General features: G+C 50.5%; 1 protein-coding gene across 2 annotated transcripts in view; it reads right to left on the bottom strand.

Moving 5' to 3' along the window:
• The window catches only part of Ano1 (anoctamin 1), a 150,992-nt gene extending 134,925 nt beyond the window's left edge, over positions 1 to 16,067 (bottom strand). Inside the window, exon 1 of one of the 2 annotated variants that reach the window (XM_057778419.1) lies at positions 15,978 to 16,067. The gene's annotated coding sequence lies outside the window, so the exon portion shown is untranslated. The remainder of the gene's footprint in view (positions 1 to 15,977) is intronic. The other variant, XM_057778420.1, reaches the window with a different exon arrangement.
• Between the last annotated feature and the right edge of the window lie 8,206 nt (positions 16,068 to 24,273).

The following is a 24,273-nucleotide window of genomic DNA, read 5'->3' as shown; positions in this document are numbered from 1 at the left end:
GTGCATCCGGAATGACAGTGAAGACAGCCTTTCATCATCCACCCCTACATCAGACCATATGAGAAACAGACTCTAAATGGTTCAAGCACCAAACAGCAGCCTGAAGCTACCAAACTCTAAGGACAGCAATGCTCAGGCAGTTTCTGGAATCTGACACCCAAAGTTAAACCTGGTAAACAGGACTTCATCAGACTTAAAAACTTCTGCCCAGCAAAGAGACCATCTGCAGACCAGAGAAAATATTCTGCAGCCCCATGACAAGGGGCTGATATCCAGAAGACAAGAACCAAAGCAAATCATCCGAGTTCAGGCAAAGGACTCTGTGTGGGTTATCATGGGGAATGTCTCCAACAGGCTCCAGTGTTTAACACTTGATCCCCAGCCGTTGGCACTGTTTGGGGAGGTCAAGGAAACTCTAAGAGATGGAGCCTTGAAGGAAGAACTACATTCCTGGGGTGGGGGTGGGTTTTGAGGGTTGATTGCCTTACCCCCACTTCCTGTCATTCCTCTGTTTCCTGTGTGGGTATGAAAAGTGATCAGTTTGCTTCCTGGCTGCCTAGCTAGCCTCCTGATCCTGCTGCCACGCCTCCCCCACCATGACGGACTCTTCCTCTGGAACTGTGAAGCCAACTAAGCCCTTCTGCCAAGTTGCTTTTTGTCGGGCATTCTGTTACAACAGGAAAGTGACTAATACTGACCCCGTATGGACATTTCTCTACAGGTGATCCACACAGGGCCGACTGAAGCGGGAGAAGAAGCACAGATCACAGGGAAATCCGAACCAAAGCCTCCAGGAGACTGCTCCCCACCTCCACTGGGATGTCACAGTGACACAACTCAACAACACTTGAAAATAAAAACTCAAATGGGGCTCGGAGGTTAAAAGCATTTTGCTGCTCTTCCAAGATGGAGGTTGGGTTCCCAGCACTGAGCATCTTAAAATTGTCTGTAACTCCAATTCCAGAGGATCTGATGCCCTCTTTTGGTCTCTGAGGACACCGCACACGCATGATACATAGACACACATGAAGACAAAACACAAAAATACATATTTTTTTTCAAATAAATAAAGATAAATTTTAAGAACACTAATGTAATGGACATAGGCATTATGAAGTCACGTGACCCTGAGAAGGAAGGTAGAGTCCACAGTGCAGTGCCACAGACCAGCCTCTAAGACATGAAGTACTGATGCATAGATCCATTGAATGCAGGGACAGCAAGGTGGGGTGAGGGCGTCAGAGACAACTGCTGGTGCTCAGCTTGCTTCCCCCCTTTCCTTCAGTCAGGGACCCCAGCCCACAGGATGGTGCTGCCCACATTCAGGTCACTCTGCCCTCTGCGGTTAAGCTTTCAAGGCATGTGTTCCAAGCAATTGCAAATCTAGTGAGGTCCACTTGAAGATGGCCCATTCAGATCACACCACATTCAAAATCGGGTCCAGAAAGGGTCCAGCCAAATGTCAAACAGAAGCTATCCAGCTGTTAGGCACAGGAGAAGACTCTGGGGGTTTGGGAGTTGGAGGGAGTCAGAGTTGCTTGGGGACCAGGTTTCAATTTGGAAAGACAGAAGGTTCTGGGGATGGATGATGGTGATTGTTCTAACCCACTGTGTATAGCTGAAAGCTACCAGATCGTTTTTATTTATTTTAAAATGGTTACCATGGTAAATTTTATGGTGTCTTTTAGCATAACAATTCATGTTAGCTTCCTCTGTGTAGCTGTGAACCAGTACTCAGGAAAGAATTTGAAGGCAGAGGGATTTGTTTTGGTCCCTGGTTTCAGAGGGTTCAGCCCACTGCCGCCTGGCACCACGTGCTGGGCAGAGCGCCACAGTGGTGGGATTGTATAGTCTCTATGGCCCGTCTGACTGGAGCTCAGTCACCTGAAAGACTAACGTGCCCTCTGGGTGTGTCTGTGAGGAAAATGAGGCAGGACGCCCACCCCAAAAGAGACCAATGTTACCCTGGAAGCTGGGAAGGAAAAAAGGGATAAAGGAGGCATTGCCTTCTTCACGTGCCCCAACTTGGGATGATCTACTCTGTGTCCTTCCCACCACATCAGGCCAAACCCTCTAAAGCCAGGAGCCAAAATAAACACCTCCTGCTTGTCTATGTCAAGGTCACATAGTGCCTGCAGTTAACTGACACACAGTTCCTGACCTTTCTGTGGCTGGAAAGTACAGTGGGGTAGGAGATTTGCCCTTGGAGTTCCCGCCCCTTATTTAGCCACTCCTTCTAGTCAGGCCACGTCCGCCTGAGTTCATTCATGAGGTTGGAGCTCTCAGGAGCCGCTCATCTCTGGGAATTCCCTTGGAGGCAGAGGCGAGCTTCACTTGTCTCCCAGGTTCCTCTCAAGAGGTCAGTAAAGGTGACCCATCAGGGTGAGTATTGGTCTTTTAAGAAAAATCTAAGTAGGGCCTGTGAGATGGCTCATTTGCCATAAAAGATGAGGACCCACATGGTGGAAGGTGAGAACCAATTCCAGCATGACCTCTGACCTCCGCATGTGCACCGAGACATGCATCCACATGTCCCAATAAATAAATAAATGAGGGGGACTAAATAAAGTTTCTTTTAGAGATCAGATCTTAGGCACTGGTGGGTGTATAAGGGTTAGGGCAGATGACCATGGGTGGGGGTGGTGGCACTGAGAGACCTCTGAACCTGTAAGTTCACTTCATGGGTAGACAGTTGGAGGAAGAGCCTGAGCTGGGATTGGGGAAGCCTTGCTGAGTGGGAGAAGGTGCTAGCAAAGATGCCGGGCAGACCCCAGCACATGCATGGGGGCCCCCTCACACAGAGCCTAGGGAGGGTTCGTCTGCAGATGGAGAAGGTCAAGGGGTGATGCAAGGGATGCATGCAGAAGTTGAACTTGTCCTCTTTGAGTAGAAACTGAGCAGAAGGTGTGAGCCGTCTCAGTCCTGAGTCCTTGTAGTGTGACCCCTATTGCCCCATGGGCTACTCTTCTAGTTCGGAGCTTGCATTCTCAAGGACTGTAGCCGCTTCGAGCCCCCATACTGGGACAAACCACTATGAGCTGAGCAACGGAAACTGATTTATCACTCGGCCCACAATCCAAGACATTATCCATTCCAGGAAGAAGAGACACTGCTTTTTACAGGGATTTAGATTATTCTCCCAGCAGGATGGCTCCGTGTAAGGAATCCAGAGTCATGCTGGGGAACTCCAAGGAACAGCAGCCCAGGCAAGACGTCCCTTTCTATTTTGAAGTCTTCAGAACTGACATAAAGGCACAGAAAGGACTTGGCCAATTTGCTTGTAACACAGGCATGGGGGAAGCTACAGCTTTATTTATAGAAATCTTATTTTACTATTCATCAAAAAATATATATATAACCCACCTCACACCAAAAATATGCAGGTCCACAAGGAGGCTATGCTTGGCCAACTGTAGACTTCACTCCACAGGAATTTCTCACAGACGTGCCCTGGCGCAATCAGGACAGGAGGCCAACAAACACTTCCCTTATTCATTGGCTTTTTAATATGTGCCACCTCCTCCCAGTTAAAAAGTTGGCAGAGAAGCTGGGCAGTGGTGTCACACGCCTTTAATCCCAGCACTCGGGAGGCAGAGGCAGGTGGATCTCCATGAGTATGAGGCCATCCTGGTCTACAGAGTGAGTTCCAGGATAGCCAGAGATACACAGAGGAACCCTATCCTGGAAGAAAAAAAAAGCTGGCAGAGAAAAGCTTTAAGTTCTGACAGATTAATAGATGCTCTGTGACCCTTGCCGTATGACTTAACCTCTCTGAACTAGGATTTCTTTCCCCTTCTGCAAAGAGAAAAAATGGCATCTCCCTTTCATGGGTGATAGGAGGACTTAGCTCTGGACACAGAGAAAATGCCCAAAGACCAACGGCCAATCTGTGGGGGAATATTATTTTAAGGTGTGTTACTTTTGTTTATGTTGCATTTGTTTAACTCTGTGAAGCTGTGTTATTGTTCCTGTCTAAAACACCTGATGGTCTAATAAAGAGGTGAACAGCCAATAGCGAAGCAGGAGAAGGGATAGGCGGGATTGGCAGGCAGAGAGGATAAACAGGAGAAACAAGGAAGAGGAGGAGAAAGAGAACAAGGAGAGGAGAGAGGACATCAGGGGCCAACCAATCAGCCACGGAATAAGAGTGAGAGTCAGATAAACAGAAGTAACAGAAGGAAAAAGCCCCAAGGCAAAAGATAGAATAATTTAAGAAAAGCTGACAAGAAACAAGCCGAGCTAAGGCCAGACATTCATAACTAAGAATACGTCTCCACGTGTGATTTATTTGGGAGCTGGGTGGCATCCCCCCCCAAAAAAAAATAGCCGAAAGAGTAACACATGGCACTACGCCAGTCTTTTTTTGAGATGGGCTCACATTCAGCCTCATCTCACAGGTGAGGATGACCTTGAACTTGAGAGTCTCCTGTCTCTACCTTCTAAGTGCTGGGCATCAGTTGTGGACCACCATGCAGTTTATGCAGTGCTGGGGGTGGCTTTAAGCATGCCAGGCAGGCACTCTACCATCTGAATGACATTCCTAGACAACAGGATAGCGGGGTGAACATTGGAGCCGTGGATTCTGTTGACTGTTTCCCGGTGTGCTGGTGTGGCCAGCCTCAATAGTCCAGATGCTAGCCTCCCGCCAAGCACTAACCCTTAGTGACCCCAGGGAAGCCACAGAAGGATGACTCCCATGACCCTGTGAATTGAGGACAGAGTGTCTTGGGGACGGACACTCACAAATTGTTCCTTCATGTGTTTTCTTATTGCTTCCTTCAGAAAGCTGGCTCAGAAAGCTGCAAGCGCTTGGCCCACTGCTCAGATTTGCACCCTGACCACCACTTTCAGGCTCTTTAACCTCACTGGAAAGTGGGGAAGTAGAGGAAAGCCCTTGTAGGGTTCAAAGATGACGCACGAGATGACACTTGTCCGGGAAGTTACAAGACTGTCCACACTGTGATGAACTCCCTGTGTGAGCACCGGCAGCCTCGCCTTGTTGCTAAGTGTGCACACGCATGTGTATGTTCAGGTATCTGCTTTATTCACTACCCTGCAGCCAACAAACCCGATGAACATCTGGTTGAAAATATGGAAACAGAGCAGGGTGGTGGTGGCGCATGCCTTTAATCCCATCACTCGGGAGGCAGAGGCAGGCGGATCTCTGTGAGTTCGAGGCCAGTCTGGTCTACAAGAGCTAATTCCAGGACAGGCTTCAAAAAAAGCTACAGAGAAACCTGTCTCGAAACAAACAAACAAACAAAAAAAAAAAAAGAAAGAAAGAAAAAAGAAAATATGGAAACAGAAGCATCATCATCCATCCTTTCACAGAGCCCTCCCACGGTTTATTTAGCCCAGCCATACGCTGAGCAGTGGAGACAGAGGGAAGGGCCTGGGAGTGGGTTCTGCAGGGGCTGAAGGTGGGGAGAACACTGAACCACGGGCACCCGCCACAGGCCATGGACTGCTGGGTGCTAATCAATCCCCTGTTGAACTCTTGGGTGTGAGGTGATGTTAGGATGGGAAAAAGAGATGGTCCCTAAGTGGAAGGCAAGCCTTGTGGGGTACCTGGGCAGGACAGATACTGCCCAGCTTGCTTCTTGATAGGGAGCTGAGAGTCAGTGACAGCCTCCCACAGTCGCTGTGCTGTTTACAGAGTGGCTGATAGGCTGTGGTCCAGCCAGTCCAACAAATGACTGTCCACCATTGGAGGGTTCAAAAATTTAGCAGTTGTTGGGTCTATGAGGTCAGATGTCTTAGCTGATCTTTAGTATACACCAAAATTCCAAAGAAGTAGGTGCTAATGTTAGTGAGGGAAGGAACTCGCAAGAGCAAGGGCAAGCAAGCAAAGAGCAAAAGCTTCCCTTTTCTATGTCTTTATATAGACACGGAAGGAGTGGTCCAGATTAGAGGTGGGTCCTCCCATGTCAAAAGATTTGGATTAAAGGTCAGTCTTCCCACATCAAATCATTTAGTGAAGAAAAATCCCTCACAGGTGTACCCAGCCACTTGGGTTTTATTTAATTCTGGATGTAGTTACATTGACAACCAAAATCAGCCATCGCACCACCAACATCTGTCCACAAATTCATCTATTCATTCATCCACCACTTATCATCATACATATCTATATTCATTGATCTGTCTACCCATCTATTTACCCATGCACCATTATCTACCATCCACCTATCCATACATCTATGCATCTGCCCATTTACCATTCATCTGTTATCCATCACCTACTCAGCTGTCTACCCTCCATCTGTCCATCCATCCATCCATCCGTCTGTCCATCCATCCATCCATCCATCCATCCATCCATCTGTCCGTCCATCCACCGTCCTTTTCTCCACCCATCAATCCATCCTTCCATTCACCCACTCATCCATCCTTCTAATCCTGTCACCATGGACAGACTGCAGCTTGACCCATGAAGAGAGGTCAGGCCCGTGAGGCAGAGTGCGGGTAGGCTTCAGGGGAAGGGGCTGAGGGTTCATGCCATGTGACTGTTGAGCAGCCCACAGTACCTGCCTGCAGTTAGGCCATCTTGCATCAGCTATGAGGATGAGAACGGTGAGTGTCTAGACACACAAGTCACTTTCATTCTGGAGACCAAATGACTATAGCTTCAGGATCTGTCACCGTTCAACCAAAAGGAACAGCTTTACAAAACGGCCAGGCCCTGGCTAACACTCCCAACTGAGCCACATCTCCCAGCGTAAGCATGCTTTTTTTTTTTTGTTTCTTTATTTTTTATTTATTTATTTATTTATTAAAGATTTCTGCCTCCTCCCCGCCACCACCTCCCATTTCCCTCCCCCTCCCCCAATCAAGTCCCCCTCCCTCGTCAGCCCAAAGATTAATCAGGGTTCCCTGCCCTGTGTGATGACCAAGGACCACCCACCTCCATCCAGGTCTAGTAAGGTGAGCATTCAAACTGCCTAGGCTCCCACAAAGCCAGTATGTGCAGTAGGATCAAAAACCCATTGCCATTGTTCTTAAGTTTTCAGTGGTCCTCACTGTCCACTATGTTCTGCGAGTCCGGTTTTATCCCATGTAAGCATGCTTTTTAATGACCCGACTCCACTCTTTTGAGACAAGGTCTCTCACCCACCCTGGAGCTCACTGGTTTCACTAGACTGGTTGCTCAGGCCTGGGGATCCTGCTGTTTCCAGCTCCTCAGGTGTAGATGGAGTTCAGCTTTTCACACGACTGCTGGGGATGCGAACTCTGGTCCTCATGCCAATGGGGCAGGCCATGTCGCCAGCCCCCAGCAAGGGACAAGGAGATACTAAGGTGACAAACCCAGAGCTTTGAGATCAGACAGGAGATGCTTGCCTTGGGCCTTCTTTCAGGAACACAAGGTTCTAAATGAAGCACCATCATACCCCAGTGAGAAGAAGGAGCCTCCCCAGGGAACAGGCAATGTCCTTACCTCAGGTGCTGTGACATGTGGGCTTGTGTTAAATGGATCAATGTGTGTGTGTGTGTGTGTGTAAAATGTTTTTCGAGATTGGGTTTCTTTGTGTAGTCCTGGCTGTCCTGGAACTCACTCTGTAGATCAGGCTGGCATTGAATTCAGAAATTCACCTGCCTCTGCCTCCCAAGTGCTGGGATTAAAAACGTGCATCACCACCAGCTGGCGAGGATCAAAGAGAGATTGACAGGGCTATTTTAAAGGCTGACCTCCAGGTCTTTCTTGAGGGTGCTTAAGGACTGTCATTCATACACTCCAGCCATTCCCCCCACCTTTTTTTGTTTTCTTTTGTTTTTGGAGGCTCTCCTGGAACTAGCTCTTGTAGACCAGGCTGACCTTGAACTCACGAGATCCACCTGTGCCACCACCCCCCGGCTATTTCCCACTGGCAGTAATGGAGGAGGGGAGAGAGAGCACAAGCAAGCACTAGATTTAGAGTCAACACTTCAAACTCTAGTCTCATCTCTGCCAGGTGTGACCCTGGGAACACCAGCACCTCTCGGAGTCCCACTCCCACTCCTTACAGGTGGATTCCAGGCAAGAGCTCCACCATTGAGTTATGCCCCAGTTGTTCAAAGTGAGGAGACGGAGCAGGTTACACTTAGGGATCTCTGCAGAGGTTCCAGAACATCTGCTGGCTCTCTAAGGCTAGAGAAATGCCTATCTGAACAATTACTGCTAAAACCATAAAACCCATGACATGTTCAAACATTTCCCCTTATGAAATGGGAGTTGGGAAGCCTCCACGGATACATGGGATAGCTCCTGAGGTCAAGGGTCAAGCTAGCCTTCAGCTGAATAGTTCAAAGCACTGTGAAGCTTCGGTCCAGGGAGAGTCTGAAATTGATTTTATTCCTAGTTGGATATTGTTTAATTTGTCCCCCAATGAACTGTCGGCAGCACAGAGTGCTGTTGGGGAAACAAAGCTTCTAAGTTGATGGTTCTGACCTAAGACTTTCTAGAGGGGATGGGGTGTGTCTCAGTGATCGAGTTCCTGCCTAGAATCCCCCAATGAGGGGATAAGTGTGTGGCTTAGTGGTAGAGTCCCCACCTACATTCCCATAGTGAAGGGGTTTAGGTAGTGGCTTGAAGGCGAAGGCGTAAGTCACAAACAAATCCCACACCAGTTTGGCTATGTGGATGCAAGGTCAGGCCCAGCCTGTCTTTTGGAACTTGTTCATGCAGGGGGCAGCCATGAGGGTCCAATGCTTACAAGAATAGCATAGGGCAGCTATGTCCATGCTTGTGGGAGAAGAGAATGGTGCTGAGGACGGGGCCACTCTCTATCTGAGAGGACTTGAGAGGGGATGGACCGCAGAGCAGGACGAGGAGCTCCCGGCTGGAGGCTGATGTGTGGGGACCCAGTGAGGGGCAGGAAATGATGAGGGGCAGTCCTGACTGAATGTAGAGGGTAGGTACTGGGAGAGGGAAGCGAAGGGAGACAGGAGTGTCCACTTGCACAACACGCTAGAGGAAGTCCAGGGACCCATGAAAAGGCTAGGGGTGGAGCCATCTTGCTTTTATCTGACATCTTCCCTCCTGTCACTTCAGCGGTGACAGAATAAGGCAGATGGGGTCAAGCGATAGCTGGCATGGACGCTAGCATGTAGCAGACAGAGCTGAAGGGTGTGTGGGAGGGAACCTGGCTGAAAGTGGGGGAGCAAACCGTGAACCATGGAGGGAGATCCCAGCCACCCACCTCTTCCTGAGCTGCCTCAGTAAGAGCCTGAAGATCACTCTGGGCTGAGGGCAAGCGCTGCTCTGGGCTCAGGCTAGAGTTACTGCATCAAGTCTGCAAAGGAGGAGCCACACAGCCTGCCCTGTCCTGTACCTGCCCCCGCCCCTACTTCTTCATCACCCAGGAAGCAGTGTGATAACGATGACCTGTGTCACCTCTTCTCTGATGGCCATGCCAACAGTGGATAAATAGCTCCATTTCCTTCAGAGACTTCTGTACTGAACAAGTTTAAAAGTCACTAGGAACCACAGGGGGCTGTGTGTGCAGAATCTGTTCCTGGGTGAGAAAAGGGAAGGGATTAAAGTCAGGTGCGGAGGCCGTGTTTGTACGCCACGCCCAGGGCCTAGCAGTGTGTGCTGCAGATAGGGACACAGCTGCTGGCCCGCTGGGGTGGGGTCCTGGTGTGTGGGGACTCTGTGGCTTGGGCTGTTCCTGGGAACCCCTGAGCCCAGTGGAACCATGGGGAAAGGCTCAGAGGGAGAGAATGTCCCCAGGAGCGGATTCAGAAAAAAGGGCAACTCTGGTAAGCCAGCTTGTGGGCACATATACCCACCCCAGCCCACCCACTGACAAGCACACAAAACTAGTAATTTGTCTGCCTAATAGTCACATGAGCACCGTCAAATGGATCTCTGAAGGCTAGAAAGGCATTTAGCGATTCATTACACAGCATGAGGACTCTCACGTGTGCCTGGCACCAAAGGCCAAGGCCTGGATGGAGGCGGAGTGGTGAACAATGCTGGGAGCTGGACTCAGGAAGAGATGAGAGGCCATGGCAAACCCCGTCTTCTGGGTGTGGCTCCCTGCAGCCGCCAGATAATCACAGAAAACTCTCTTCTCCCCAAAAGCTGGAGACCCCAAGTCTGGGGCCCAGGCCTCCCCTCTCTGCATCTAAGCCTCTATGTATTAGACTAGGCAGGGCCTCCCCAGAGGTCTGTAGACAACTTAGTTGAGAGAATTGGAGTACATTCCTTGCTCTCTTTGTGCCTCAATTCCCAGGTCTGTCAAATAGGCTCTAAGATTAAGAACTTGACAAGTGAATGCTGAAGGGATCGAACATGAGAAAGGGCTTGCAAGGCTGAAAAAGTGAGACAAAATCACCAGCCAATCTGTCAGCCCCCACCTACCCCTCCATCTGCCCATCTATCAATCATCCATTCATCCATCCATTCATTCCTTCATCCATCATCCACTCACCCATCTATCTATTGTTCATTCAGCCACTCATACTTCCCATCCATGTGTCATCTCCATCTATCCATCCATCCATCCATTCACTCACTATCATTCATCCATCCATCCATCCCTCCACTCTCCATCATCCATCCTCCACTCTCCATCATCCATCCTCCACTCTCCATCATCCATCCCTCCACTCTCCATCCTCCACTCTCCATCATCCATCCTCCACTCTCCATCATCCACCCATCCACTCACTATCCACCCTTTCATCATCCATTTACCCACTGCCTATCCACCTATCCACCCATCATTCATCTATTCACTTACTATTGGTCCATCCTTTATCCATGTACCTACTATCCATCTATCCACTCACTTACCTACGCACTATCCAACCATCCATCATCCATACAGCCATACAGCCAGTCAGTGAGCCAGAAAGCTTTGATCCAGCTAGACTATTCATTCACCTGTTCATACACACACACACACACACACACACACACACACACACACACATCTGACTTTCATTGAGCCCTGCCATGAACAGGCTCTGTGCTACAACAGAAAAATGAGTAATGAGTGAGATACAGGTCCAGCCACTGAGTGGTTCAAATCTAGCCAGAGAGGCCAATGTTGTAAAAAGAAATAACAGAGGGCCAATTTGACCTAAAGGGGATAGAAGTTGACTTTAGCTAGTCCCCATGCAGCAGCTGGGGATGAGAGGCACGGGTTTACAGGGCAGACTCAGACTTGGCACCATGTAGATCATAGTATAAACATGGAGAGCAGAACGGTGCCACCCCAGACCCTGCTCCTGACATGGCTGCTATCTCACATCCTACTCCTGAGAAGGCAGCTACCCCATCCCCCACCATGTCTGTATGATGATAATGGAATTTTGTGTCCATCTGCACAGCTGGAAGATAGTTTTCTCAACTTCGCTACATTACAATGAAGAAACCTACCATGTGGTCACACCCACAGGACATCTGCCCACAACTGGTGGTCACCTGACAATTAGGGTGATGGGGTTCTCAGGGGTGCTGTCTATAGCTAGCTTTAGTCACAGCTGCAGAGGACAGGGTATAGGCTACTATCAAGCAGGCCTATGTCTCTGGCCTCCCAGGAGGTGTCCACAGAGCACCTAGACACCAGACTAATAAACACCACACACCCAGCAGTGTCTGAGTGTCAGCTCTGGTGACAGTTAACTATCAGTAACAATATGCTCAAAGACAAACCCTTGAAGGGTGGCCCCTCTGACAGACAGTGCCTCGATGACTTGATGACATGGGAAAGATGACACCAAACCCTTTCCATACCCCATATATAAACATTAACTCAAGCTGGATCAATGATCTAAATATAACAAAACCCACAAAACTCTTAGGATGGGGCCGAGTCTTCATGACCTTGTGATCGGCAGTAGGTTCTTAGAGCTGACACCAAAGACCCTGGCCGAGAGGGAGAGGCCTCGACTGGACACCAGGAAAATAGATTTCTATGTATCACAGGGTGCCGTGGGGAAGGGAAGAGATAACCTATAAATATTTGCAAACCACACAATTGATAAGAGTTGATATCCAGGCTCTAGAAAATCTACAGCTCAACAAGAAGACAAAACGCTTAGAAGTAGACCTGCTCCCATTGTCTTTTGGGGGAATTTCTACCATAGAAGACTGATGGGTGACAGATAACATGATGACACTCAGGGCAGCCAGACCCGAGGCCACAGTGACAGATCACACCACATCTGTCCAGATGACTGTACTATAAAAGAATAAACTAAAGATAAGCCAGAAGAGGTGGCACACGCCTGTAGTCCTGGCACTTAGGAGGTGGAGGCAGAAGGATCAGGAGTCTAAGGTCATCTTTGGCTATATAAAGAGTTTAAGGCTAACCTGAGGTGCATGAGTCTCCATCTCAAAAAAAAAAAAAAAAAATACAAGCCAGTCATGGTGGCACCGCCCTTTAATCTCTCAGGAGGCAGAGACAAACTTGTCTCTGTGAGTTTGAGGCCAGCCTGGTCTCCCTTGTAAGTTCTGGACAGTCAAGACTACACAGTGAGACCCTGTCTCAAAACAAACAAACACATAAACAAACAAAATTATATAAATGGCAAATGTTGTTAGGGATGTCAGAATTCTTGTGGCTGTAGAAAACAAATGAGGGCCAGCAAGATGGCTCAGTAAAGGCCCTTGTCACACAAGGCTGGCAGCCTGAGATCAAGGCCCAGAACCCACACTTCAAGGTAGAAAGAAAACTATCCTCTGTCTTTCACATGTGTTGTGGCACACGCGCGCGCACGCGCAAACACACACACACACACGTATTATACATGCTCTTCACAATAATAATAGTAATGTTTTAAAAGATTCAGCTCATTATGTTTAGCTCTTTGTCTGTATGTCTGTGTGGGATCTGTGCACACAAGTGTAGGTGCCCTCGGCAGTCAGCAGCACTGGGTCCTCTGGAGCTGGAGTTACAAGTGGTCGGAAGGGGTCTGATGTGGGTGCTGAGAACTGAAGTTGGGTCCTCTGCAAAAGCAGTACTTGCTTTTAACCACTGAGCCATCTCTCAGCCCAATAATAATAATTGTTAATGTTAAAGATGGAGAAACTATCTGATCCAGCAATTTCACCTAGGTAGTTACACAAAAGAACTGAGGGCCGGCTCTCCAGTGGAGTCCTCTGGCGTTACGGCATTACTGCAAACGGCTCAGAGGTGAAAAGACACCAAGTGTATACTGATGTGTGAGTGGATACGTAAAATATTTGGTACGACGGAGTATTACTCTGCCATCTACAAGAAGCAGGGAGGCTTGCTGTGAGATGGAGCAACCTTGAGAACACATTATACAGACAACGACACATGATGGCAGTCACCAGTGTCATTGACAGGTTCACAGAGTGGGTGGGGAAATCAGTTGCCTGGGCCTGAGAAGAAAGCACGGTCTATGTCTGATGGACAGAGTACTGAAGTGACGGCAGACAGGTGGCATTTATTTGACATGGAAGGTTTGATGTCAGTGAGTGAACATGTGACTGTTATGAAAATCTTATATATTCTATCTCGATTTGATAAAAACAAACTAAATCAAAGGATCCACCTCTCTCTACCTCTGCCCCATTCAAGCTCAAGCCTTATAATCCTTGCTCTGCAGCTGCCCAGCACTGAATCTAGAGCCACTCACCACGCACACACACACCCATGGCGTCCCAGTCCCCTGCATGCACCCACCCACTGTCCTGCCCATCACCATCACCATCACCACCACCATAACCATCATCATCACCACCATCACCACCATCACCACCACCACCATCATCACTATCACCACCACCAACATCATCACTGTCATCAACATCACTATCATCAACAACACCACCATCACCACCACCACCATCACTAACACCACCACCACCATCATCACCATCAACACCACCACCATCACCACCATCACCACCACCACCATCATCACCATCAACACCACCACCATCACCACTGTCACCATCATTATTACCACCACCACCATCACCATTGGAGACTCTGGATTCCCACCCCCAGCCTGTACCCCCACCCGGCTCCATCTCTCCTCACTCTCTTCCTGCACTATCTCTGTCAGATCCTCAAACCCAAGAGACCCAGCTGCAGCTGTAATCACATTCTCCCCACATGGCATGCATTTACCCTCACCTCCCTCAGAGGGATGGCAGTGAAATTACCAGAATGACAGTCTTCACTCACACTGGAAACAGAGCTACAGACAAGAGACGGGTGACAGGCTCAAGCAGGCTCAAGCCCACCCTCACAATACTTTAAGGAGAAGGTACAGGGTGGGTACAGCAACAAAGCGGGGGTTCAGAGATCAGTTGACTCAGGAGTCTCCATTTCCGCTCACCTTGTCCTCCACAACAGCACTGCACAAGTTATCCTCTCAGAGGCTGAAACTGGGAGAGAGCAGCCTTGATCTCTAGGCTTCAATCTGTCCTGCAGTTCCAGGTTTCCTCATGGTCTGTGTCACAATGCTACCACCTCTAATCTCTGATTCTATTCCACACTGTTCCCACTCTCATATATGTCCAGCACTTCTGCGTGCCTTGGAGTGGGGCCATGGCACCCATGTGAACCCAGACATTAAGGCTGGTCTGCCAGTCCTAAGAATTTATTCCTAGCTCTGGTGATGCCCATGGTGGCAGAGGGACAAGAGCCTGCTCAGCACATAGCCAGAATAAAAGTTGTATTGCAGGGGGATGGACCAGAAGTGGAGGCGTGGTAACCATCCTGCACCTATGCCCACCCAGGATCTGCCCCATCCAAGCTGCCACAGAGGAAAACCTGGATGCCCACACCTGAGACCCACCTGGCCTAAGTCCAGGTAAAAACTAGAGCCCAGGCCTCCCTGCCATGGTGATTGGCGGGCATGGCACGGGCCAGGACAAGGCTCTCTCATCAGCTCTTAGCTTCATGGCTTCAGACTCCACCTAAGATGGAGTAAGGGAACCTCACAACAGCTGCACCCAGATGGTGCCACCATGCCTTCTGTGAGGCCTCAGTTTCCCAGTCTGCGTAGTGGGGGATGGCCACACCCCACCGCATCTAGCTGTCAGCGGATTGACACCCATAACGCTCCTTCCAGAGCCCAGAACCCAGTCAGCCGCTCACCCAGAACCAGCCCAGAGCTGGTGTTTCGGACTAGCTGCCAAAAGGATAGAAATATGAGCTGGAGCAGGGACAGAGGGGTCTGGCCATCTAGTACCAGCCTTGGCAGGAGCCCTGGCTCTTCACCTGGTATTGGTGGCCCCACCCCTTTAATTTGAGGCTAAAGATGCCAAATTGGACCATTTTAAACAGCACACCGGAATAAGTTGCTTCCCGGGAGTTTAAGTGAAGACCGGGAGAGGAAGGCGGCAAAGTAGCTTGATGGCAGGACAACACCCTGACCAGGGCTCATCCCCAGCAAGCTCAACTGGGCTATCAAGTGCAACCCCTCTTGCCACCACACTCCGGGTTTATTTAATAACCTCCGAACTGGGAGGCGAACACGCAGGACACGTCTCCTGGGTCATTTATTTGAGAATTATTCATATAAAAATATCCAAGATAGTGACTTATTGGCCAGGACTTCCCTTCCCCGTCTGGCTTCCCAAACCCTCATCTGTCTCCCTGCTCTGTGAGCAGTTTCCGTTATGACTTCGAGTCATTGGAGTTACTTTACTTCCCAAATAAATCTCCACAACAGCGCGGAAATATTAAGAGTATTAATAGTGCCTGTAAAAACATCCGAAGACTCACATCTGCCAGGAGCGGTAGATGCAGCAGACTGGGGATACTCCCGAGGGAGTGAGCAACCCGGTGGCCTAGGTCCCTCCAAGGGACAAGAAGGGTCTCTCCCGGGGACAGGCAAGGTCCTTCTTAGGGGACAAACAAGGTCCCTCCAGGGACACGAGGCACCACTACCAGCCCCGCGCGGCAACTGGCCACATCTGTCTGTCTGTCCATCAGTGTCCCCTGCAACCTCCACCCAAAATCCCTTCCCTCTCCTTCAGCAGGGCAGCTCAGAGAAGGTCCTACCACCTGAGTTGGGGGATCCTGCGCCCTGTGCCTCGTGCGCGATTGTTTCCGGTCCCCGCTGGCACTCACGGTCCGCAGCTGCGCCCCCGCGGGACAAGCCCTCCAGGCCGATATCGCTATCCTGCGTGCCCTGCATGATGTGTTCGCTCCGGACGCCCTGGGTCCAGCAGAGGGACCGGCAGAGGCGGGAGGAGCGCTGAGCCTAGCCGCCTGCACCGCGCTGCTCCGCCCCCGTCTCTTTGGTCCTGGGGTCCCCAGGCTCCCCGCCCCGGGGGTCACGGGGTCACCTGCAGCCGCGCCCTCGCCCCGCCCCGCTCCCGCCCCCCACTGCATGGGAGGTGCCCCCAACTCCAGCCTGGCCCCACAGCAGCGGCAGCGCGGCGCAGCCTTGAACAGGGGGAGGCTCGCGGGGTGGCCCAGGCCCGCCCCTAACCCGCAGGACCCTGGGCGACCACTCTGCCAATTTGTGGAATGAGATGAGTAGGCTAACGGCAGAACCCGGGGGTTTGTTTTATTTTATTTTTAGACAGGGTCTCACTTTGCAGCCCCTGCTGCCCTGGCGCTCACAGAGGTCCACCTGCATCTGTCTTCCCCGTGCTGGGATCAAAGGGATGCTCGTCACACTCGCTACTTTATTTCTATCTTATATGTGGAGAGAGAGGGGTCCGGGGAGGGTCTTGCTATGCTGCTGTGGCTGGCCTCAATCTGGCCGCAATCCTCCTGTTCTCAACAATTATACAGATGTGAGCAAACACCCTCAGGACAAAATTCAGAGAGTTATAGGGTGCCTTTTAAGGTAAACCCCCACCTGTGAGGAATTTAAGACTCTGGATAGTTGAGAACAGCCCAGGATGGAAGAAAACGTGTGGGGATTCTCATTAACCGAAGCAAAGAGCATTTAGCCAAGGGCCCTCAGCTGCTGGTCCAGGGCCCTGTTGCTGCTGCTGCTGCTGCTGCCTTTGCTGCTGCCGCTGCGCAGGCTCCGGGCAGCGAGCCAGAGACCCTGCTCTCTGGGAGGCGGCTGTGGGATGGGCACTCTGAGCGCCCCACAGCTCAGCGGAGGTGCCTCCTGTGTGACATTTCTAAATAACCATCATAAATTGTGGAGCAGAAGAACCTTAAACAAAACGTTAATCTGCTGACTGAGTGTTGGGAGGTGGGGAGCAGGTGGATGGGTGGCCAGTCTCAACTTTCGAAAAGTCAGTTTACCCTTCTTGTAGCCCCCGGGGCCCCCGAGTTAGACTGGCGCTGACAACACAGATGCCAAGTTAACTCTCCACGGGTGCTTTGGCTGGCCCCTGATACAGACGGGTCCCAGACACACCATGTGGCCCTCACTGCACTCACAGAGAAGGGATTCCCAGCTAGGGGCTTGGTCCCCGTGTACACTGCTCTGGCTGGAAAAAACTGTAGCGGATGAACCACAGAGAAATGTCCCCAACCGATCGAGCCCCCTTGTTCTGACTCGGTGCTCGCCTGAGTCTGACCTGAGACCTTTGGAGCTAGGTGAGAGGTTTTCCTCTCCCTAGGAGCCTTAAGAAGCCTCCCTCCCACCATGGGGTCGGGTGTCCAGCACCTGATATCTGCCCGAGGAGGCTGCTTGGAGCCAGGGGCTGTCGCGGTTCCTTCCACAGTCAGTCATGTTCCATCTGACCAGTGTGTGGGAGTCAAGATAAAACTGGTTTTTCTTGGAAGGGTCTGATCACTAACGTGGTGCATAGCAATAGCGCCGTTGTATAAATACACAGAAAATTCTAGAATTCTTATCCTTGAAATGATGAACTGTAAACCAAAAAGACTCAGGGGGACAAAAATGTAAACACTTGCTGGGACTATTTTTACTCCCTCGTTGTTTGCCTTTGGGGGCCAGGGCTGGCTATTGTCTACTGAGCCAGGTTTAAAATACATATTTTTTTAAACGTATTATTATCAGAAATATGCTAAGAAGTCATTAATAGAGGTTGATTCATTCAGACGAAAGTCAGTTTTTTCTTTCTTTTTCATTATCTTGCCTCCAATTTAAGTCATGTTCATGTAAATCTCTGAGCTATGTCCAATGTATGTAAAACTGCCCTGATCGCCGCCCCAGACCACAGATGTTAAAGAGACGTGACAGCAAACACCTGAGGCAGTGCCCTTTTTAAAAAAAGGTCGCTCTCAACTGTTCTTCTAGTCAATGAGGTCATGTGGAAGCCATGCCTGGCTAGGCAAGGCGGGGCTGCCCATGTGGCCCCCACAGATAAAGTGGCCCCGAAGAGGAATGTCCCCCACCTCCCAAGGAAGCCTGGGGTGGGGACCCTCTAAAGCAAGGGCCTCCTCAGCCTGCGTATGTTGGGGGAGGTATTTATACCAACAGCAAGCAGGGTGAGTGGACTGAGCAGGGAGGTGACGTGCCTGTCATTGGAACACACAGCCATCATTATGGAATACAGTAATCAGACAGCCCAGCGTGTCATTATGGAAAATGGTTTCCCTTTTTGGTGAGGTGGCGAGGGAGGGAGAAGGCAGCGCTCTGTAAGGCTGGGGCCAGACCCACGGGCTGTGATCTGGCCCAGCTTAAAATAGACTTTGCTGGTGATGCCCTGGACCCAGCTGGGACAGGCTCGGCCCTCCAGAGAGGCATATCAGGACCTCTAGCAAGGCTGGACCCACAGTCACACTTAAGGTGACATGTAGCCAGAAGATCAAGCCCAGGTGCATGTTGGAGGCTAGAGCTGGCCATATTCGGTGATGGCCACAAGAACTAAATCCCTCACTTCACAAGGGTTCCCTCGGATCCCCCTGAGCCCCCTTAGGCTGTGTTTGGACTCTAATGTCCTCATCTGCCATTAGAGACTCCAGTTGAGAACTGAGAGTCAAGCACATTGTTCTGAGGCCCGAGACTCTGACAACTTGCCAAGGGCAACCAGATATGGATCCAAGAGCTCAGGGCTCATGGATACTCTGAGTTTGAGAAGTGAACCATTTCCTATGCTTGTGCCCCGTCTGGACCTGTTCAGTGGGACAAAAGGCTAACTCAAACCTGTTTCGCTCTCAGTATAAACTTCCCAATGGACTATTTAAGAGATGTCTGGGCCATTAAAGGCGCTGTTTGTTACATGAAGATGAATCCTCTGGTTCAAAGGGAATAAGGAGTGGTGGCCACAGCGCCACCTTTTCCATGCTGCTCCAGACTGTCCCAGCAACCTTTGCTGAACCATTAGGTAACCCAAGGGACATCAAGCCACCTCATTCCTCCTGCCCTGCTGGCACTCATTCTCAGAACATACTCAGGGTCATTGCCATTAGTGCACTCATTTCTCATCATCTTGGGGAGAGCTTGACTCTGTGAGCACATAAGGTGGGTAGACCACTGACACCTCCGGATGGAAGACTGACACTCAGAGGAGGGTGCGTGGAGGGGGGGGGGCAGCCAATGACATAAAGGTGCATAGCTGTAATTCCAGCACTGGGGAGATAGAGGCAGGAGGATCAGGAGTTCAAGGTCATCCTCAGCTAGAGACCAATTTCAGAGTCAACTTACGACATAAGACCCTGCCCCAAAAAGTGCAAACAGAACCAATGAGATGACTTAGGGGCTAAAGATGCTTGCTGCCAAGCTTGATTACCTGAATTTGATCCCAGACCCATGTGGTAGCAGGAGAGTTGTTCTCTGACCTCCACTCACCCACACCACTTACATGCATCCCTACACGGACCCACACCACTTACATGCATCCCTACATGGACCCACACCACTTACATGCATACCTACACGGACCCACACCACTTACATGCATACCTATATGCACATCCACAAGATAAACGAATGAATTTTTAAAACTAAAAAGAGACGCCCCACCTGGGGCTCACTGCAGGCTGGAGGAGGGAGGACCCCCACTTCCTTCCTCACAGCCCTCCAACAAGCTATAGCTGGAGTTCCTGAAGTACAGCTTGGGAAACTCACTTACCTAGAAAGCCTGCTGCAACAGCAGAAAGTCTCACCACAGCAGAGACCATGGTTTCCCCACGGTTGTAGATAGAGACCCTGCCCCTTCCACCACCTATACTCTTTCATACTTCTAGAGACCTCAAGGTCTTATGCAGCTTAGGCAGAATGACATCCAGAAGGCCAGGAGGTGGGGGAGGGAGTTTGTGGACCTTTAAGCGAGGGTCAGGTGATCCTCCATACCCACATCCTTCATGACTAGCAGGATGTGGGGGTCAGGGGAAGACTGGTCTCTGTGCGAGGCTGGCTGGGCTCACAGTAGCCACCGTCTTGGAAAGCCATGAGAGGTGTGGGGCTGCCAGGTGCCAGGTGCTGGCAAAGGTAGCTGTAGGTGCAGAGTAGGGACGCTAGATGATTAGGCAGGGGCTAGTGGTAGCCAGTAGGGAAGGTAAGTGGCCAAAGATTTGATTGCACTAAGTTTATCTATCTATGTATTATCTATCATCTATCTATCTATCTATCTATCTATCTATCTATCTATCTATCTATCTATCTATCTATTCATCCATCGGTCCATCTGCCCTTCCATCTCTCTGTCTGTCCATCTGTTGTCTGTCTACCTACCTATCTTCTATCTCTGTGTGGCTTATATGTGAGTGGAGGCCACAAGTTGGCATTGATTATCTTCCTCAAGCACTTTTTCCTTTAGGTTTTCAATTTCTCTCTCTTAACCTGGAACTCACTTGAGCTAATACACCCCAGTGATTTTCCTGTCTCTGCACGCCCCCCCACCCAGGCTGGGATTGCAGACATAAGAAACCTGAGGGTTAATCTAAGCACAGCAAACATTTTTTTCCTAGTCTTTCTGGACCTTTAATCTGATTTTATTTTTCTAAGACAAGGTCTCTCTATGTATCCCTAGCTGTTCTGGAACTCACTTTGTAGACCAGGCTAGCCTTGAACCCATAAAGAATCTCTTACCTCTACCACCTTAATGTTGGGATTAAAGGTGTGTACCACCATGCCTGGCTGATTTTTGTTTTGTTTTATTTTGTTTATCAAAACAGGGTTTCTCTGTGTAACTCTGGCTGTCCTTGAACTCACTTTGTAGACCAAGATCGGCAAGCCTCTTTCTCCTGGTTGCTAGGATCAAAGGTGTGTGCCACCATGCCCAGCTTTTTTAGCCCTTCATACTGAGCACAGCACAGCCCTGACTCTACAGAGAAAAAGCGAGGTGGTGCTTGGGGCTCAGAAGCCTGGCCAGACAACACAACCAGTCTCAACCCCACCCCTCGCCCGTATGATTTTTACCCTCGGTCCCAGCCACGTGATGTCAAAATGAGTGTGCCCGTGTACCGCCTTGGAACATGACACGTGGAGGAGAAGAAGAATATGCCAGGACCCACACAGCAAGGAAGTGGGGGCCCTGGATCCAATCCCAGGCCCAACCATTCTGAAAAGTTCTGCTCAGTTTCAGAACTCTTTCTGTGGTGCTCTATGACCTTGCACCATTTCTCCATGGTGTTCGCGGGGAAGCACACACCAGTGACTACACATTGCTGCCAGGAGTCGTGAGAAGTTTCTAGAAACAACAGGGCAAAGCACTGCCCTGCCCTGTCCTTCACTGCACTCATGACCTACACCTGGGCATGCTGACCTGCCACTAACACCTGGCTTGTTTACTCCCCATGATGAGGCCAGGGTGAAGGGCAGTCCCAGTGCTGACTAACTTTTAACCTTGGAGACTCCCCACTCCACTTGAGTTTTGGAGTTAAATGGACTCTAATTAATGAGGCAAATATTTGTGCTCAATATGCCATCAAAGGAAACAGGCTGCCTTCACAAAGAGCAAATAGCATTCACAGAAGGCTCGGTACAGCAACACAGGCAAAACTCCAACGGCAGATTGGGGGCATGGACATGGAGTCCCCAAAGACCACAGGGCCAAGCCAGGGCTACCCCACGGGCCAAGCCAGGGCTACCCCACCAGCCAAATGATCTCAGGCTCGTTGGGAGCTGGTGGGAAACGTCTCTAGGCAGAAAAGTGAGTTCTAATGTTTAAAATAAGACAATGGAGGAGCAGCAATCTGTGAATCTACTGTTCCCAACGGGGCCTCAGGGCACACTCGGCCAATGGAAATAGTCCTGTAGTCATCTGATCCAAGGAGTGACCTCTGGGAGATGGCCCCTGGGGTGGCCTGAGATACCCCTTCCAAGAACAGAAGGCAAAGCTCAAAGTCACTGAGTTCTTGGTAGAAGGGAGCGGTCTGTCCCAAATGCCACCTCGCCCTCCTTTAATGTGGGTTTGGACCGTGTTGATTCCTGGGGTCAGGCCGCCCTCAGGGACACACAGGCCCAGCAACTCAACCTACTCTCCCAAAAGCTGGTCTCAGTCACCTCCTTGTATGTCCCTTTGGAATGTCTTCCCAGTCCCTCTCAGTCACCACTTGCAAATGACAGGGCTCTGGGGGCCACTCTTCACAAAGCCCTACTTTCCAGGGCTAGGTCAACTTCCCAGAGCAGGAGGGAACTCAAGAGTGGGCGGGTCAGTTTCTCAGAGGAGAAGGGAACCTAAGAAGGGGGTGATGGGACTGCTCCTCAGGTGTCTCCACAGGGATTGGAATGGACCCACCACCCACGGTGCCTCTGGAGACAGCCATGTGGGGGTGAGGATTTCTTTGTTCTTAAGAAGGCGAGAGGGAGTCTGTGTCCCCAGGCCACCCTAACAGGGACTGAGATAGACACATGACCTCGGATCTCTCTCTGAGAATGGGCCAGGTTTCCTCCTACACTCAAACCTCAACGCCACCCACGCAAGGGTAGGAACACACTGGAATCAGTTGCCCCAGCTGGGTTGTACGGCTCTTTCCACCTTAAAGGGTCCACTGGGGTCCCCAAGTCCTTGTGTAGACCTGTCAGCTCATGGCCATTTCTCAGGGGAGCAGTAGAAGGCTGGGTGCTCAGGCCAGGGCTGGGCACAGTTGGTAGGAGTTGACTGTGGGAGGACCTGTGTGCACCACTATGAAACCTGGTCTAGAGGGGCAGCTGGTAGCTGGAGGAAGCAATTTGCTGCCTCTTGAGACTTTGGTGGTGGAGGCTGGAATGGCTCCAGGACTGACAAACAAACATCCTCTCAGTTACCCCTGGGCCCTCAGAACTACACTCAGAAGGTCACTATGCTGGCGGTCTTTGACCTGTTCCTTGACACAATGGGTTCTGTTAACATTGTCTTCTGGCCTTAACTTTGACCTGGGGTTATGGTAACAGTCTTGGCCAGCTGAGCAGTGCCCACCTGCTCCAAAGATGCATCCCCTGTGTCCAGGGAAAAAGAAAAGAGTGGGGACTGCTGGGGACCACCGGGGACTGCTAGGGACACCTGGGGACTGCTGAAAACCTCTGGGGACCACTGTGGACTGCTGGCAACCCTTGAGGACTGCTGTGGACCACCACTAGGGTCCCCCAGAGACTGCTGGGGTGCATCAGGGACTGCTGGGGACCACTGGGGACTTCAAGGGACTACTAGGAACCCCCCAGGGACTGCTGGAAAGTACTGAGGACTGCTGGAGACCCACAACGACTTCTGGGAACACCTAGGAACTGCTGGGGAGCATCAGGAACTGCTGGGAACCCCCAGGGACTGCTGGGGAGCATCAGAAACTGCTGGGGAGCCTCAGGGACTGCTGGGGAGCATCAGGAACTTCTGGGGACCCCCAGAGACTGCTTTGGAGCATCAGGAACTGCTGAGGACCTCCAGGGACTGCTGGGGAGCACTTAGCCATAAGAGACATGAGCAGGATCCTCAGCCTGAGCCCATCTCCTGGAGACAGCTAGTGTGACACAAATCTTAAGGGACACAATGCTGGCCAGACCCAGGTGACTCAGTGATACAACAGCTGCCTTCATATTACCCAGAGGTCATGAGAATTAGCTTCAACCGCTATGGCCAGTGTCACAGACAGGGGTCTTCAATAACAAACGTCCATCATTCCCTGTCCTGAGAAAAGTCAGATGGAGGTGCTACAGAACTGGAACCTTACAAGCCCTCTCTCCTGTGTCACAGATGGTATTTTCTCCCTGAATCCTGTGTCCTGCCTCCTCTTCACATAAAGACCCATTGTGTGGCTTGGGGTCTTTCAGGGACCCCATTTTATCTGGATACAGCCATGTGCTGAGGTGCTCTGGGTGCTGGATGGAGACAGGGTCTACCCAGCAAAGGGTCAGTTTGAAATTTTTTTTAAGAGATTTATTTTTAGTTTCTGTATCTGAGTGTTTGTCTGCATGTGTGTATGTGCACCACATGTGTGCAGCGTTCAGGGAGACCAGAAGAGGGTGTCAGATCCCCTGAAACTGGAATTACAGATATTCGTGAGC

This window comes from Chionomys nivalis, chromosome 8, assembly GCF_950005125.1.
Source record: "Chionomys nivalis chromosome 8, mChiNiv1.1, whole genome shotgun sequence".
Lineage (NCBI taxonomy): Eukaryota > Metazoa > Chordata > Mammalia > Rodentia > Cricetidae > Chionomys > Chionomys nivalis.
The sequence above is the reverse complement of the archived record's forward strand: the minus strand, read 5'-3'. Positions and strand labels throughout refer to the sequence as shown.